This window comes from Hibiscus syriacus, unplaced genomic scaffold (genome assembly GCF_006381635.1).
Source record: "Hibiscus syriacus cultivar Baekdansim isolate YM2019G1 unplaced genomic scaffold, ASM638163v2 tig00110372_pilon, whole genome shotgun sequence".
In the NCBI taxonomy this organism is placed as follows: Eukaryota; Viridiplantae; Streptophyta; class Magnoliopsida; order Malvales; family Malvaceae; genus Hibiscus; species Hibiscus syriacus.
Window position 1 is genome coordinate 1,350,775 of NW_024062709.1, and position 16,304 is coordinate 1,367,078.

Below are 16,304 nucleotides of genomic sequence, written 5' to 3' on the forward strand. Positions count from 1 at the left end.
CCATGCTTTCATGTGATAACAGCTTGCTCGCACACACGTCAATACTATAACCATTTTGTGGATCCCGTATACCTACTATCTGAAGTTTTTAAGGTATATGAATTTGAGTTTCCCCCATAAGTAATGACAAAGACCCTGATGAGGTTGTTCAAGATTGGCTTTCGATTGTACCAAATCTGAGTTTATTGAGGGAGCGTGGTCGTCCAAAATCCAATCGAATTTATTACGATATGGATATTCGAGAAAGATCTAGACAAGACAGAAGATGTGGCATTGTAGAAACCCAGGACACACGAGAAAAACATGTCCACTTCTGTTGTCATCAAGTAACAATTGATGAGGAAATGATGTATTTGTTTATCAAATAATAATTCTTGTACTTTAATTTGCATTTACTTCAAGTTAATGATAACCAAATTGGTATTTGAATATAATTTTAAATACAACAAACTTACAATAAGTATTAAATGGTAAATGATAACCAAATTACAATAACTGATATTAAATGGTAATAAACAAAATTAACTGAAATACATTAAAAAAAGTCCAACAAATTTAACAAAATAAAGTAAGTATTAAATGAGAAATAATAAAAAATTACAATTTAACAAAATAAAGTAAATACAAATATAATAAAAAAAATCAATCGATGCCTGCGACGCGAATGTGTTCCGCAGGGCGGTGGCTGTCGGTCTCGAGGAGGATTTCTTCGTATCACTGGTTCTGACTCCTCGTTGTCATCATCATCACCATCATCGTCGTCGTCGTCTTTAGCAGATACATTAGGTTGATGAGGAGCTGATGACGATGAAGCACCTCCATAGAATAAGGACCCTAGAGGTGTATGACTGACTATCCCACCGGCCTGCGAAAACTGGGAAAACCCAGACATCGATGAGTGTGAAAACTGTACATGAGGTGTCTGTGCTGCGGCAATGGGTGATGAGGCTGAACCCGCCAAATATTTAGCATATGAACCCCAAGTCGGATCTACAAACATAGACCCATAATAGCCTCCAGAAGGGGTCATCTGTGACGGCGGCGGCGGGGTCATAAAACCCAGTGAAGGCGGCGGCGACGGTATCTGGTAATGGAAAGGCGATGACGACATCATATATGGCTGCGGCATCATAAGTGGCTGCTGTGAAGGTCCTGCTGGTGCTATGTCAATAAACGTCTCTGTCGACGTCGTCAAAAAGTCTACCCTCGTGCATCCTCGGGAAGTAGAAACAGTTTCCCGTTAATTTTGAACCACTCATAATAACCCTCAGCATATATCAAGAAGTCAGTAAAAATGGGCTCTCTACGGGGAAGGCGCCGATGTCGATCTTCCCACAACACGACCCACTCATGATGCCTCACCAGCCAATCTGTATTTGTCTTGTCGCGTCTATATAAGCTATGCAACTCGTCCGTATTGCGAGGTACTTCCGGAATTGGTTGAAAACAACCAAATTGCCAGAGCACGCGATCAGTGGAGTGCCACTCGACTGTCGCATAACAGATCAAAGGGACCATCGCCATCCAAACATCTGATGGACCCCTCAACTCAGGTGGGATCACCGCCCTCACATCATCAGTAAAATATGGCACCCATTCAAACTAAAACAAATAATATATAATTTTTATCAAAATAATAATCTAATTATATAACTATAATCTAAAATCGATTTTTAAACATTAAAATTCATATCTGTGTGCCAGCCTTCTGATTGATTAGCACCCTAATTTTTTCTAAATCATCATATAGCTCCTGATGATTTTTCCTATCAGTAGACTACCTATTCAAGGAAAAAAATTTATTATACGCTGTATAAAATTATTAATATACAAAATCAGTTTTATAATTTCCTCAGAAGTAGTGGAAATACGAATGAGTTCTTCACAACGGGACATAAAAAGGGCAATCGATACTATTCCCAAGACTGCAGCAGCAGGAGACATCCGCCGATATCATTACGCCTGTAGTCAGTGACTCCACACATCTCCCTATACAGCAAAGCCAAAACTACCGAGCCCCAACTGAATAATTCGGTGAGACGAAAGTCGCTAAGATATCGCAACCACATGGAGTGAACTAGGTTGCGCGATTTGTCCGGCATCAACAACCCTCCTATCAACTACAATATGCATGCTCGTGCATACATCTTAACCTCATCCTCAGAGGCGTCTGCGCTCAACTCCTGAAAATTGGCATCTAACCAATTTAACGGTATCCTACCTCAGATAAAACTTTCCGGGACACGTCCTAGATTATCTCGACACAAAGTAGTCCAAGAACCGGAAGCTATCCCTGATATCACATCTCCATCCACCGGAAGCCCCAGGTGCATAGAAACATCCTCAAACGTGGTCGTGCACTCTCCGCACGGAAGATGGAATGTATGGGTCTCCGGCCTCCACCGCTCTACTAAGGCAGAAATAAGGTATGGTTCTATCTTACAGTGACCCTAATATCTACCTATGTAACCAAATCCAGCCTCTACTAAATAGTACTAACTTAAGATTCCTAATAAAAGGGTCTAATACACGGTCGTCCTTCTCCTAAAAATAAATAATTACAAAAATTAATTCTTAATCTAATAATCATGCATTAAATAAATCAACTAATTATTACTAATATTTAAATTAAATTAAAACATTAAAATGTTACCGTATCAGCAAGTGTCGAGATATATGATTTCCATCCAAGCGAAGTAGACCGCCTTCCATTATATATCTGCAAAAGAATTATATTAGTAAAATATTAAATAAAGTAAAATACTTAAATAAATTAAATACATAATATTAAAAATATTATAAAATATACCTTAAACGGAGAGAGTATTTGAGAGAATTTGAGAGAATTTGGGGTGATGAAAGTGATTGAGGATGGGGGTATTTATAGGGAGGATTGGGGTGGGACGGGTGGGTAATTAAAGGTATAGTGTACCCCCTGTACCGCGCTATACCCCACATGTCAGATAACCAGGTATAGCGCGGATCAGGGGCCTCGCTATACCCACGTATAACCATGTCAGCGTATAGCGCGGGGCAGGGGGTAAGCTATACCCCACGTAATGCCAAATCAGCATAAAGCGCGGGGCAGGGGGTGCGTTTTACTGCTACGGGTGTTAGATCGAGAAATATAATCTGACCGGTGTTAGATCGGTCAATATACCAATCACCGGTGATTTTTTGGGAAAAACGCCTAAAATATCACCACCGTACACTTACTGAATGTTGGATTTAAATATTAATAAATGGAAATGGAAAAGAGCGAGTAGACAACTGATATTGACCAGGTAAGATTTTCATAGTACTATATAATTGGCGTAGAATAACACAAGTTAATCGGATTGTCTCAGGAAAGACGGATAATATAAGGCTAATATACGGTGTTACCATATACATTATAATATATTTAACAAATTCGGTTTAGCGCTACCGGAAATATCGAGTAATAACAATGTTGTAAGTGGAAATCATGAAGAAAATATTAAAAAATTTGGCAACCGGCAAACTTAGCTTATTTGTTTGTCGATACAAATGAAAAATGTATCGCTCCATAGCAATATAAAAGGTAAAAATATGATAAAACGGTTTCATTATGATAAAACCGGTAAACCGCTACTGGATATATCGAAAGTATTGATTAGATTTAAATAAGTATCGACACTTTTGGAATTTAAAAGACAAGAAGTAATAGCGTCAATAAAGTGTCGATACTTTATAAAAACGTATCGATCCATAACAATATAACAGTTATAAGTATGACAAAACCGATCACGAAATGATAAAACCGATAAAGAGTTACCGGATATATTGAAAGTGTCGATACGTTATTATAAGCATCGACACTTTTTGAATTTAAAAGAGAAGAAGTTATAGCACCTATAAAGTGTCGATACTTTATACAAATGTATCGATCCATAGCAATATAATAGGTAAGAATATGAAAAAACAGGTCTCAGAATGATAAAAGCGGTAAAAAGCTACCGGATATATTGAAAGTGTCGATAAATTAATATAAGTATCGATATTTTCGTAATTTAAAAGAGAAGAAGTTATAGCGCCTAAAAAGTATCGATACTTTATGAAAATGTATCGATCCATAACAATATAATAGGTAAAAATATGACAAAACCGATATCGAAATGACAAAACCGGTAAAGCGCTACCAGTTATGTTGAAAGTGTCGGTACTTTAATAAGTACGCGTAAAAAAGTATCGACACTTTTAAAGAAATAGGTAAATATCCTATCGAAAGTATCGACACTTCACATAAAAGTATCGACACTTATGTAATTGTATCGATTAAATATAAATAACATATCTAGTGTAAATATAAAGGCATAACTAAATTCCTCTGAAAATAGAAAAAGTTTTTGAAATCGAAGCGAAATTGTTGCTGCATTTCAGAAGGCGTTTCTACGTTGAAGTTTGTTTGTTTGTTGCATTTCAAATCGAAAGGTACATTGTTGAAACCCTAGTTTTTTATTATTATAGTAATTAGGGTTTTTATGTGTTGTTGTTTGGGGTTTTCGAAGTAAAGAAGCATTTGGGACTGATTACATGTAGAAAGTGATCTTCTAGGTAGATGATAAATATCGATACTTTTTTTTAATATTATAGGTAGAAAATGATATTATAAGTTGTATAAATGTGTCGATACTTGGAGTATTGAGTGTTCCCATTTGTTTGAAGGAAATATGGAGGTTTTGGGACCGATTATTATATAATATTATTGGTAGAAAATAAACATGGATACCTATATATAATATTATAGGTAGAAAATGATATTTTAGGTTGTATAAATATGCTAACACTTGTTGTAGTGGCCATTCAAATTCTTTTGAAGACCAATCGTTTTACCACAAGAGTGGTTATCGATTTTTGTATACAAGTATTTGATTTGATTTGCGTAAACTGATATATGAAGGAAAAATGAAGTCAATGGGTGGAAAGCAACCAAAGGGTGGATATATGTACTTCTAGTAAGTATCAATTTCTTTTTGTTATTATTGTTGAAATGGTAATTAGATTAAAGTATTTAGGAACTTTAAATTGATTAGAAATTTTAAAAGTTGACAGTATGGCCGAATGCAAAAGGATGAAGGAAGATGGTGCACACACCGGTTCGGTATGTAAAATGAAATTGACATTGAGTATTATTTAGCGTTAATATGTTGATTAAGAAACGTTTATGCTTAATATTAGGTGACAAAAGATGTGAGGTAGAAATGAAATTTGATGAGTGATGCTCAAAAGGAACCTTACATCACACAGTCAAGGAATGATAGTAAAGAATACAAAGAACGGAGGAAAACACATGAAAAGAAGGTATTCATTAAACTTGTAAATACGTTGATACAAGATATATAAGAACAATAACATTATATATTGTTAAAAAATGTAGGATGTGTCGACAAGGTGTAGCATAAAAAGGGTGTATTCATTAATTGAACACCTTAAAAAGAATGATTAGTTGAATGTGCTGAGTGAAATGGGGCTTGGATCATTGATAGGAGTAAAGGATCGACCAATTCGGAGGGAATTGTGTTGATCCTTGATGGATCAATTTGATGTCAAATAATGTATTGCTAAATATGCCGATTATTCATTCCCTCTGGGGGTATCGACTGCTGCAGCCGTCTTGGGGGTACAAAACAAAGGCAAAAGTGTTGTAGAAGTCTATAGGAGTAAGAATTGGAAAGCACTTGCCTCCAAATATGGTTTGAATCATAAGGTGACATATGCTGAAGTTGAAGAGGATATCAAAAGCGGATCTTACAGAGGGGATGAGCTGAAGGCCCAAGTTCTATTGTACCTTATCGGGATATTTCTTTGTCCAACAGGTGATACGTCAACGAACAAGGACAATATGCAGCTCATTTGTGATGAAGGCTTGAAGGGTGAATTCAATTGGGCTGAATATGTTCATTCGAGATTGATTGAATCAATAATCACCTTTCAAAAGGGCAGCCAGAGATACCTCAAAGGGTGCATAGTAATCTTAGAGGTAACTGAGTTGAAGAATTTTTTGTTTTTATATAAAATGATGGTATAATTATTATATAAAATGATTAATTTTATTATAAATTCAGGTTACACTGTTCGATTATTGGTCGGGCTATTATAATTTGCTGACTTATGAAAGACACAGAGTGGCACGCATCCGTGCATGGGGGAAGAAAGAGGTGGTTAGAGTGATGGCGAAGTTAAAGGTGGATAGACCGAGGAAGCTAGAAATGGTAATAAATGAAATTAAATAATATTAAAAATATAATCAATTTCTTAATACAAATTTAATTTTGAAGGTTATTTTCAATGACGTAGAGGAGGCAGAGGAGTCGGAGGAAGAGATGGTTGGAGGGGTGGATGACAGTCAGGGGGATTACGGTAAGGGAAAACAGAGTAAATTCGATATTTTGATGTCTGAATTGGCTGATATTAAAAAATCCATTTTGATATTCGTCAAAGACAATTAAGAGTCGAAGAGACACATGAGAGGAATAAGATGGAAGTGGAAGGAAATATAGATGTATTGGTGAAAAAAGTTAAGGTGTTGAGTGGTGAAGTTAATCTGTTGACGGGTGGAAAAATTGATGAGTTATCAAGGAGGTTGTGGAAATAAGGAGTGAACTTTCGGGGGTGAAGGAGGTGGTTCATAAAAACTTGGATGAAGGGGGGAAATTGAAGGGTGAAATAAAAGAGATGAAGAGCTATGTAGAGAAAAAAATACGATGAACTGAGAAAATTTGAAGAAGAAAAGATGGAGGAAGAAGAAAAGATGGAGGAAATGAGGAGAAATAATGTCACTAACATTTATACACTGGAGAGTGTTATAGATGCAGATTTGGATTCGGAATGTCCTGCACCCCAGAAGAAGAAGCAGAAGGTAAGTTGAATAAAAGATAACTTAATTTGATTTTTATCATGTTGTTGGGACACAAATTTGTATGCAAAACTGTAGGTTGTAAAAGCGGATATTCCAATCGGAATTGAACCGGTCGAAGCTGCAATTTGTGATTATTTATGGAATAGTGAGTTAGAATCAGGTTAAGTCACTTATATTTCTTTGTGAGTGATATTTAAATATTTCATGAAAAGATATTAATCCTAATGATTCATAAAGATATACTGTAATCTCAATGGGAAATCAATACGCACAAGTACCCGACGTTACAACGTTGAAGCCTGTGGAATGGGTTGGCGGTGTGGTAAGTAGAAATCAATTAAAAGTTAAAACCTATTGAATATGTTCTGATTGTGTAATTAATTTTGTTAGGTTATTGATTTGCTCGCCTGGACAGTATGCTACGATTCTAAAAAGTCAGGCCGGATGATTGACTACATTCCATACCACTTAGCGGTGAGTTAAATTAATAAATGTTGAAAATAATGTTATAGATGGTAAATTAATAATGATTGTCGCGTAATTGCAGCAACAGGCGTTGGACAACGATTTGCCTAACTATATGAAATTCACCAACTATGAGAAGGTAAGACACGATACGAATAGGCATAAATGATGTTTTTGGATATATAATGTTGAATTTTGTCAAATTGTGTGTGAAATTTGTTGCAGATCATGATCACAATAAACTACAATAATTCACATTGGTATATATTGGTGTTGGATATGGTAAAACGTGTTGGAACTGTATATGATAGTCTGTTTAAATCTAAAGCACTAAACAGAGAGTGAATGATGCTAAGAGATTGGTATGTATGAAAGGAAATTATGTAAATTATAATGCATAATTTGTTTGGATCATAACTTCATATTTTTTAATGCAGATGAAAATATTAGATAGTTATAATGAGAAACACATTTAGGTAGAAGCATGTGGCTCTCTAGGAAAAGTCCCCTTGCAAATATTCAAATTCGTGGAGCATAAGATGACCGAACAATTGAATGGATATGATTGCAGCATCTATGTGATGATGTGGATGGAATCGATCGGTTCTAGCGGGGCTACTGGTGATTTTGTAAGTAGAATTAAAAATTAGTTTGTCGTTACATTATTAAAAGTCGTAGATTGAATGTTGTGGTTTACAATAATTAACGTACTGACAATTTGAATATAGGTTGTTGGAGAATGGGATCGTATACGAATATTAAACGATCTCGTATGCCACAATCAAAATCAACTAAGAGAGAAGATGACAAAAGCTGACATGCTACACAAGAATAACAAAAGGAAGAGATGATGTAAATGTAGGATTAATTTTGTATAAGATTTTTAATTTTGTATACGATTTATAATTTTGTATGTGAATGTAAATATGTATAATATGGGAAAAGTTAGCAATAGGTTGTTGTACAAGTTTCTTATACACAGTAGGAGTCTGCATTATTCCAAGTGTCACTAACATAATTGTCATCATGTACGGGACTGAATGGCCATTCCATATTTATGTATGTTCAATAACTACAAAATGCAATAACTTTAAAGTAATAGGTAAATTTACAATGTAGGTGGTAAAAATAGAAAATAACACTAGAAAAATTAATAAACACAGATTTGATTCCAACATTTTGTCCAAGTATGGTTCCCAAACGTAATAGGTAAAATATATCGGTTTAATGAGAGTATGGTAAACATTTGTGTCTGTAACCCCCCGACCTATGCGTTTCAACCAAGTCTAGTGGATCACATTCATGATTGTTAAAGACATTTTCCGAAACCGTTATTCAATCAATGTAAAATCACATTATAAATGACATGAAATTATAATAAATTATACTATCAAAATCCAACTCATAAATATAATACTAATAAGTAATAAATTAATTTAAAACATGTCTTAAAAAAATCAATATCACGATAAACCGAATATTAATAGCAAAAGAGTAATCATTATAAAATCCAATACTTTAAAATAAGGTCCATGTCATCAAAATAAAGTCAACCTGAAAGATAAAAACATTACAATCAGATATACTCCAAGAGATATGTTGATCCTCCAAGTGCTCAATCCGGGGTATCTAACCAACAGTATCTGAAAGGGGGAAAAACATTTTCGAAAGGTGAGCTAGGCTCAGTGTGTCCCATTATTACCATAAAATCACAATAGGTACAATAAACGAGTAATAGTTCGATAAATCATCATGAATTCATAATAAAGTTTAACTATTGAAAATCATAGTTTAAACCATTTTCTTGTACACCATCCGCAGTTTCCAAAACTGCGTCCATATAGCTTACTTTAAGCACATAGCAAAAAGGAAGCCAACCTAAGGATAGGCTTTAGAGCTTGTATCCTTAAGTCCGTAAGTCCATAAGTCCATATAGCTTACCCTAAGCACACAACAAAGGAAGCCAACCTAATAAAGCATCTTGGGCCCACGAGTCTACCCAAGAGTCACATTAGGTTCGTATTGTTTATTAGCTTGATCATAGCTATACCATCGTAATTCAATCCAATCCAAAATCAATATTTCCAATCAATACAATTTATGCAATAAGCATAATTTTCATAAATCATCACCAGTAAATCGGTATATCAATAAATAGTAAACCATAGATTTCAATGTACCATATTTCAATATATATATAAAACAATTATGTAGTAAACAGGGAACATACCTCGATAATAGGTTCAAATAGTAGATTTACTGATTGCTGGTCTCGCCACGCTCTACTACAGTTTTCGAACCTATTTTATAATAACACTATATTACTAATGGTTAACATAAATAAATCTCTAAAATCATAAAATTTACGGACCTTACGGGTGAATATCGGTATACGTGGTTTAACTGATCTAGAAGAGCTGGGTCGAGCTGTTGAACGATCCGGAGAGTCTCTTGTACCTTTAAACAATAATAATTTATCAGCCTCAAGTCTTACTTAATTGTTCAAAACTAAAATTCTTAAGAATATAAGCAATTTCCGGGTTTGACAATCAATTTGGAGTATTTCGAGTCTGAATTTGGCCAAACAGATTGTGGAATCGGAATCAAGACGTCGAAAAACATAAATTATGACTTTTCAAAAATTTAAATTCTTGGTCAAAGTCAAAGTCATCCACTTTGACCGTCGATATGGAAACCTTTGGGTTCGAATTTGGCAAAACGGACCTCGGAAACGGATTTGGGACGTCGAAAACTATCATAATAGGTATACTCGAACAAAATCAAAGGTCGTTTAATGGCCGTTTAAAGCCAGTCAAAGTTATGGTCAAAGGGGTTCAATAGTCCACATTCGAAAATTCTCGAAATTTCATTTTTTTCAAAATAATTCCTAGAATGTCACATTTTTCACAATAATTCCCGAAATGTCACCGGGTCGGGTCGGGTCAACGGGTCAGGTCGGTCAACGGGTCAGGCCGGTCAACGGGTCGGGTCAGACCGGTCAACCCGGTTCAGACCGGTTCAGACCAGTTTGGACCGGTCAAGCCGATCAACCAATTTAAACTGCCGTTCGAATCTTCCCCACGCGCAGGGGCGGTGCATGGGGGCGCGTGAGACCGCCTCTGGCCTCCAAATATTCATGCAAAAATTTCCAAAAATTCTTTTAAGCGATTTTGAGACACTTACCAACCTCAGTTCAAATTTTTGAACGGTGGAGAGCTCGATTTCAACTCGCCGATCTTTGACTGCTCCACCTCCCACACGCGCCGCCGCCTACGGAGACAAGGATGACACCGTCGAACTCGGAACGATACCAGGAACACGAAGGTGCAGGAGGTGTCGAAAACCGATCAACGATCGGATATGAATTTAAGATTTTCCCAGCGGTGGTACTAAAAAAACGTTGATACTTTGACTCTAACTTCATGGCGTTTGGCAGCGTTTCGCTAAAATTGGTTTATTGGGTTTTGTTCACGAGTCAAAGATGAACACGATGGTGGTTTCAATTTGACGATCGGAGGTCGGATGACTTCGGAATCGGACTTGAAAGTAGGGGTGTGGGAGGAGGAAAACTTAGTAAATTAAACATTTGTGTTTTCTGATTAAAATCAGAAAACACGTTTAATAGACAATCTACCGACATTTTCTGGGTAAATTTAGGGCTTGGTCCCTGAATTTCCCTCACTTCTAAAATGGCCTACAAGTTTTGAAAACTTTTAATTAAATCCCCAAATTTCGCCAAATTACACAATTAATTTTTTTTTCTATTTTTTTCAGGGTTGTTACAATTCTCCCCTTCTACGAGAAATTTCGTCCTCGAAATTTACCTTATGAGAAAAGTTGAGGAAACTGAGTCTTAATTGACTCCAATGTCTCCCAAGTAGCTTCAGAGGGGCCTCGGTTACTCCATTGAACTTTTACCATTGGAATACGCCTATTCCGAAGAACTCGTTCATCTCTTTCCAAAATCTGAATGGGCTCCTCCTCATACGAAAAATCAGGTCTCAGCTCTACCTCTTCAACCTGAATGATGTGACTTGGATCTGGATAGTATCTCCTCAACATTGATACATGAAAGACATCATGAATACGATTGAGCTGGGAAGGTAACTCAAGTTGATATACAACAGGTCCTACCCTCTTCAAGATACTAAATGGTCCAATAAATCTTGGACTCAATTTACCCTTACGCCTGAATCTCAATACTTTTTTCCAGGGTGATATTTTTAAAAAGACTTGATCTCCAACTTCAAACTGAATATCTTTCATTCTTTGATCTGCATAAGACTTCGGTCTATCAAATGCCTCTTTCAGACGGTCACGAATCAATTTGACTGTGTCCTCCGTCTCGCGTACTAACTCAGGTCCCAACAGATCGGAGTGCGACATTTACGCCCATAAAGTTCTTCGTAAGGTGCCATACGAATGCTGGTCTAATAAATGTTATTGTAAGCAAATTCAGCCAACGGCAAAAAGTTCTCCCAACTACCATGAAAATCGATTACGAAACACCGCAACATATCCTCCAGAATCTGAATTACTCTTTCAGATTGACCATCAGTTTGTGGATGAAAGGATGTACTATAATCCAATCTTGTTCCCAAAGCCGTATGTAGCGCATTCCAAAATCTTGAAGTAAATCTCGGATCTCGATCAGAAATAATAGACAATGGAACACCATGCAATCTGACAATCTCTGAAATATACAATCTCGCCAGCTTGTCCAAAGTATAATTTACCCGAACAGGAATGAAGTGAGCTGACTTTGTAAGTCTGTCAACAATCACCCAAACTGAATCTTTTTTTAAATGAGTCATAGGTAAGCCAGTAAAAAATCCATAGTAATACGCTCCCATTTCCATTCAGGAATCTTGATAGGCTGTAACAAACCTGATGGATGTTGATGTTCTGCCTTAACTTGCTGACAAGTCAAACACATAGCCACAAAATCAGAGTTGTCTTTCTTCATCCCAATCCAATGATACCTCTCTCTCAAATTCCGGTAAATCTTATCCCCACCAGGGTGCATAGCATATGGACTACTATGAGCCTCAATAAGGATAGTCTACCTCAACTCAACATCATCAGGCACACAATACCGACCTTTAAAGCATAAAACTTCATCCTGATCGAGTGCGTAATCTGAGTTTGTCCCCTGCTCTACTTGCTCAAAGATGGGAAACAAGGAGCTATCAAGGGGTTACTTAGCTTTGATCTCACCAACCAATGTCGGCTTAACTTGCAATTCTGCTAACAAAGTGCCATCGTCATATAAATTCATCCTGGCCATTAAAGATCTCAACTTCGTTACCGCATTTCGACTCAACGCATCCGCTACAATGTTAGCTTTACCAGGGTGATAATCAATCACGCAATCATAATCCTTTAGAAGCTCTAGCCAGTGACGCTGTCTCAAATTAAGCTCATTATGGGTCAGAAGATACTTTAAACTCTTATGATCCTTGAAAATGTAACACTTCTCTCCATAAAGATAGTGTCTCCAAATCTTCAAGGCAAAAATCACTGCTGCCAACTCCAAATCGTGAGTAGGATAATTACACTCATGCGGTCGCAGCTGACGGGATGCATAAGCCACCACCTTACCTTCCTGCATTAAAACACAACCGAGTCCTGAGTGTGACGCATCACTATACACTGTAAAATCCTTTCCGGAATCTGGTTGAATCAACACTGGTGCTTGAGTCAAAACCGCTTTTAATTTCTCAAAGCTCTCATGTTGTGTCTCACCCCGGTCAAATGACACATTCTTCCTTAACAGCTTTGTCAAAGGAGCAGCAATGATCGAGAAGCCCTCGATAAAACGTCGATAATATCCAGCTAAGCCCAAGAAACTGCGGATCTCCGAGATGTTCTTGGGTCGTTTTCAATTCACAATAACCTCGATCTTGCTTGGATCAACCTGAATTCCTTGCGTAGAAATAATATGCCCCAGAAACAACACGTCTTGAAGCCAAAACTCACACTTGCTTAGTTTGACATATAGACGATGCTCTCTCAAAGTCCGCAGAACGATCTTTAAATGCTCGTCATGCTCTGCCTCAGTACGAGAATAGATCAGAATATCATCAATGAAGACCACCAAAATTGATCCAAATATGGTCGGAACACCCGATTCATCAAATCCATGAAATATGCAGGAGCGTTCGTCAAACCAAAAGGCATCACTAAGAATTCATAATGACCATATCTAGTGCGAATGGATGTTTTTGCAACATCTGACCCCTTAATTTTCAATTGATAATACCCGAACGAAAATCAATCTTAGAGAATACAGTAGCTCCTCACAACTGATCAAATAAGTCATCAATCCTGGGTAATGGGTACTTATTCTTGACCGTCATCTTGTTCAACTTCCGATAGTCAATATATAGCCTTAGCGACCCATCCTTCTTTTTCACAAACAAAACTGGAGCTCCCCAAGGTGAGGTACTATGCCGAATAAATCCTCGATCGAATAATTCTTGCAATTGGACCTTCAACTCCTTAAGTTCTTTTGGAGCCATGCGATAAGGTGCCATAGAAATAGGTGAAGATCCCGGATAAATCTCAATCTCGAATTCTACCTCTCTATCAGGAGGTAACCTAGGCAACTCCTCCGAAAAAACATCAGAAAACTCGTTAACTGTACGGATCTCCTCAATCGTGGATAAGGAACCTTTAGTATTCAGGATACAAGCAATGAAAGTCTCATATCCCTTCCGGATCATACGATCAATTTCCATCGATGAAACTATATTGGAGAGATAGCCGCGACATTCACCAATTAACACAACAGTCCGACCATCAGAAGTTTTCAGAGTACCACGCTTGTATTCGCAATCCAGATTTACCTTGTGTTTAATCAACCAATCCATCCCAAGAATTATATCGAACTCCTCTAGAGGAAGCTCCATAAGATCAGCAAGAAAAATTTCTCCCTGAACCTCTAGAGGACAACGCCGAAATACTTTATTCACTAATAATGCATGTCCTATTAGACTCGTAACCGTAACATTATTATCAGTGCTCTCGATCGGAATCTAAAGGTTCCGAGATACTGAGCTCGATATATAGGAGTGGGTGGAGCCATTGTCTAATAATGCAAAGTATGGAATAGAATAAATAGTAAATGTACCTTCAATAACCTCAGGCTCATCTCTGTCATCCCGACGTCTAGTGGCATAAACTAAGGCTGGTTGTCTAGCCTCAGAAACTGTTGGCCCTCTATTTTACTGAGTTCGGGCTCTACTGTCTGTCCTGGACGCTAATCCTCGAGTCTTTTCTTGACTACGATCTCTAATTGGGGTCTGTACTGTAGTCTAGGAACGCACAGGAGTATGAGTAGCAGTCTGCTCAAACGAAGCTAGCTGAGGACAATCCTTCCGAAAATGATTACTGGATCCACACTGATAGCAAAGGCCCATCTTCTTACGACACTCTCATGTTTGTCGTTTACCACAATACTCACAAAGGGGCCCATGATAATACGACGAGGAATCGTCTCGAATGACAACTAAAGGTGAGGATGCTGCAGGCCTAAAACGTGTATTGCTTCTATGAGGGGCCAAAGTACGAGTCCTCTTCCCGGACTGCGTGATGACTCAATAGGGCCTGAAACTTTCTTAGATCGTTCATGATCAACATGCTCTCTACCAGGAGCTAAAACCTCCACCTCTTCAGCATCCTTGGCTCTGCCCACCAGCACATCGAATATCTCATCCTGATGGGTCACAACTTGCCTACGCAGCTCGCATCTGAGTCCAAGGGTAAATTTACGACATCTCTCTCTCTCAGTAGGTACCATACTGAATCCATACTTCAGCAACTTCAGGAACTCGATCTCATACTCAGAAACGATCATATCTCCCTGAACAAGGTCTTGAAACTGTTGTCGTCTCTGGCTAAGTAACGCTCTCCCAGAAAACGGCTCCGAAAGCGATCCCTAAAGAAATTACAGGTCAAACGATCGGTAGGAACACTACTGGTCACTGACTCCCACCAAGTGTAGGCATTACCATTTAACATCGCTACAGCACCCAGATATCTCTTAGTTGAGTCCAAACCCAACTGATCCATGCGTCTCTCAGTATCCTGGAGCCAATCCTCAGCTTCAGTAGGAGCTCCACCAATCTGTCCCCCAAAAGTTCTAACTCCATTGGCAATTAGAGTCTGCGAAATAGGAACCTCAGATACAATACCAGCAGTTCTGACTGCTCCCTGTATCAACTGCAGAAACTGTCTACCAAAATTCTCATCCAAAGCAACTCCGATAGACTCTGACTCCATATCGGTCGCTCATATGATTAGTGTAGTCATGCCAATACCATCGGCATGAGGCAGATTCGTTGGGGTCGTAGAAGCAGGATCACCTATCGGAGGTGGGGGATCTACTCGTATCTCACCGATCGGATCTGCAAATCTAGCCACTCGATCTCGTCCACGGCTAGTTCGACGACCACGTCTAGCACTCATTTTGGTGGATCTGTAGTTTACTACAGAAGATAAACTTAAGGTTAGATAGCACTTGGAGTCTCGAACACAGTTAAAATCTTAATAACTTTGTGACATGGCCTTAGTAACTTGTTTTGTAAAATATTTCAAAACCGTATTTTCAATGTGGACTCATGCACAGTCTGAGGTTTAAAACCAAAAGCTCTGATACCAATAAATGTAACCCTCTAGACCCGGCCTATGCGTTTCAACCAAGTCTAGTGGATCACATTCATGATTGTTAAAGAGATTTTCCGAAACCGTTATTCAATCAATGTAAAATCACATTATAAATGACATAAAATTATAATAAATTATACTATCAAAATCCAACTCATAAATATAATACTAATAAGTAATAAATTAATTTAAAACATGTCTTAAAAAATCAATATCACGATAAACCGAATATTAATAGCAAAAGAGTAATCATTATAAAATTCAATACTTTAAAATAAGGTCCATGTCATCA